Source organism: Mirounga leonina, unplaced genomic scaffold, assembly GCF_011800145.1.
Source record: "Mirounga leonina isolate KUSES-001 unplaced genomic scaffold, KU_Mleo_1.0 Mir_82, whole genome shotgun sequence".
In the NCBI taxonomy this organism is placed as follows: Eukaryota; Metazoa; Chordata; class Mammalia; order Carnivora; family Phocidae; genus Mirounga; species Mirounga leonina.
The window spans coordinates 211125-214567 of NW_023270825.1; positions in this window are offsets into that span (position 1 = coordinate 211125).

A 3443-nucleotide genomic window follows, 5' to 3' on the forward strand; every position below is an offset into this window, starting at 1 on the left:
TAGAAGTACAATGATCTCCATTTCATAGATGAGGACATGTCCCTAAATAACAGCATCCGTTCTGATCTCAGTTGTTGAGAGTTTCATTGTTTGCTAATAATTCCACCATTTTATTTTTATTGAGGCTTTCCATGGATATGTACAGAGACAGCATGTGTAAATGCCCCTTGGGTTGCTGAAAACGTGCAGTGTCTCCATCAATTCTGTGACTCTCTCTAGGATTCTCAGTGTCTCCAAGTTTTTTAGAAACTTGGTGGTCTCCACCCTTCAGTCAGTTTGGTAATCTGGAAACTCAGGAAGCCTGCAAACCTCACTACATATGACCACCAGTGACCTGAAGGTGTTTCAGGGGGGCAGGCATGTCCCATGGTGGGGAGCACAGGGCCAAACATGGGTTTATGCTTACCTGATGTGTGCTTTTGGACACTCAGAAAGCCCTTCTGTGCTTCAATGTTCACCTATCCACCTGTAAAATGGTGATAAATGGGTACATATATCACAGGTTATTTACAAAGAACAAGACACATGGAGTATATGAGTGGATACGAGTCAGAGAAACAGTGTATATGTGACAGTTTCCTGACCAGGATGTCTTGTGTCTGCAGGTGTCCAGTGTAAGGTGTAGTTGGTAGAGTCTGGGGGAGACCTGGTAAAGCCTGGTGGGTGGATCCCTGATATTCTCATTTGCAGATTCTGGATTCATCTTCAGTAGCTACTACATGAGCTGGGCCCACTAGGCTCCAGTCAATGGGCTGCAGTGGGTCTCAAGTATTGATGATGTTGGAAGTAGCACAAGCTATTTAGACTCTGTGAAGGGCCAATTCACCATCTCCAGAGACAACGGCAAGAACATTCTGTATCTGCAAATGAACAGTCTGAGAGCCAAAGATGAGGCTGTATAATACTGTGAAAGCGACAGAGTGAGGGGACATCAGTGTGAGCTCAGACACAAACCACACTGTAGACCAAAATCTGGACAAACAGCGGGTGCACACTATTCACTAATGCTGTCTTTAAACACCATGAGCAGATGCAGGTGGAGGAAATGGGCAGGTTTCTTGTCAGGTTCTGGGGTTTCCTCTCCATAGAGCAGTTTCCCCCAGGAAGCCTCTGTCCACACGTGATTCTGTGCTTACCTATTTACTCTCTGTTGTAAAAAAATTGGATATCAACTGTACTAACAAGCACAAAAGACAGTGTCACTTGCACTTGCTTGTTTCTGAACCTAAATATCAATGGATTACAAATATCTCCATGCACATCATCTGAACATTTTCAGGAGTCCCAGCTGCACTCACTGTGCATCACAGGACCACTCAGCTCAATGTGCAAGCTTGTTAGAAGCAGCATAAAGTGCATGCTGCACATGGGGCTACAGGGGCATCAAAAATCCAAGGAAAATGAATAAGGACCACGGAGAGGGTCACTGTCTAGAAACAAGGTCACTGCATCAATATCACTGACAGCATGTGAAAGCAGACTGAAACCCACCAGGACGTTGTGTGAATGTGTGAATGTGGACTCTGATGGTCTCTCTCTCTCTCTCTCTCTCATTCTCTCTCTCTCTCTCTCTCTCTCTCTCACACACACACACACACACACACATGAGAGAGAGAGAGTATAAAAATGTATCACTTTCACTCATGGAAGGTTCATGAGTGAAGTCAATCTCTTACCCTCATCAAAGGAGGGAGAACACAGGGGTTCTTCTTAGATTTCCCATGTGTGGGGTGTGAGAAGAGGGAGGGATGAAGGTTAAGGAGCTAATAAGCAATAATCAAAGGATAGGTTGTGATGACTAATTCACTGAAGAATATGAAAACTTGGAGAACAAAGAAAGACAAATGGCCATTCTAAGTAGACAATGGTCTGAAACCAGGAAAATGAAAAGAATGTCACAGGGGAAAAGCACAAATTATAAAATGATATTAGAAGTGGACTGAAGGCTTAACCCGTGTATAAGAAGGAAGCTGTCCACTCCCCAAGGTCACCAGCTGGTTCTGAAGGTCTTGTGTTCACTGTGCGTTTGCAGAGACCAGAAGGTTCTCCTGTATCTATGAGAATCTTCAAGTTGAGATGCCGGTTGGGAGGACCTTACACCTGCAATGACTAACTAATTGATCCTTCAGTTGCTGATATCATCTCTATGTGTAAGACTTCTACCATCACAGGTTGAAACTTAAGGAGAATGTGGTGGGAGGCGGCAGTGGGACCAGAGGGAAGCATTAGGGAAGGAGGGTGCAGCCTCATGACAGGATTACTGCCCTTATACACAGGACTGGGAAAGCTCCCGGCCACCTGACCCCATGTGAGGTGACAGGGAAAGGACACACTAGGATGTGGGTGCTCTCCAGGCACCAAATCTTTCTGGACCTTGACCTGGAACTTCCCAGAATCCAGAACTGGGAGAAATGAGTGTCTGTTGTTTAAAACCACCCAGTCCTTCTACATTGTTACAGCAGCTGGAACAGACTGAGACATTAGTGACACATGAACCCAAGCACTGATGCTCTGGCGTTTCCCTGCTGCATTTGTGGGGAAAAGTACCTGATAAGTTCCTTCAGTGAGGTTCAAGGGTGTATTTCTCACATGTTCCCTTCTACAGATAGGACTAACCAGTTGACTATCCTAGGGCTCTGTGAAAGGACACAGTGGACATACAGAAAGAGGACCTTTAAACAAAGGAGTCAGGGTTTCTGAGACTGCGGGCCTTTATTTTAAGGATGTTGTTTTTTTCAGCCTTTCCAGAAGATGTGGATGTGATCACCCTGTGGGATTTGAGTCTGACCATCACCTTACAGAGTTGTGTTGTACTGATTGCCACGAGGTTTGTGCCTGTCACTGGTTGTACTGTTGGTAACCCATGTCCCCATTTGAAACCCATCTGCACCTGTGACTCTTCCTGTGGTCATGAGGGTAGGTTCCACGTGATGTGTTCATTACTGGAAACAGTCAAAGGCACTTACATTTGCCTGCAATCCTTTTTCTAATGGCTCCCCACACTACTCGGGGAACATGTCCTAGTGTCCTGCCAGAGTTGTCATTGGTAACATCACAACATCACAGATTCCTGTTAGCTCCACATGCCTGTTGTTTGGTTCCTGGGGATGAGCACTCCCTAGGAACCCAGCTGCACCCTCTAAAACATAAGCACACTTGTTATACTTTATTCCCTGTGAGCAATGATGTCAGCTGGTCTCTGTCCAGGTCCACACACACAGTGAGTGTCAAGTACAGTCATCAAAACTATTTGGGATAATCACAGAGATGACTCTGGCAGAATGCAGAGATAGTGAAATATTAGAAACTGGAAAATACACCTGCATGAACCTGATTCGCTCTGTATTTCAGGTAAGCTCGAGAACAAGCACAATCATCCTGTCCCCATTTTGGGAGGGGTTCCACATTCTTAATGAGTCTGCCCACTCTGTCTTGCAGGAAGT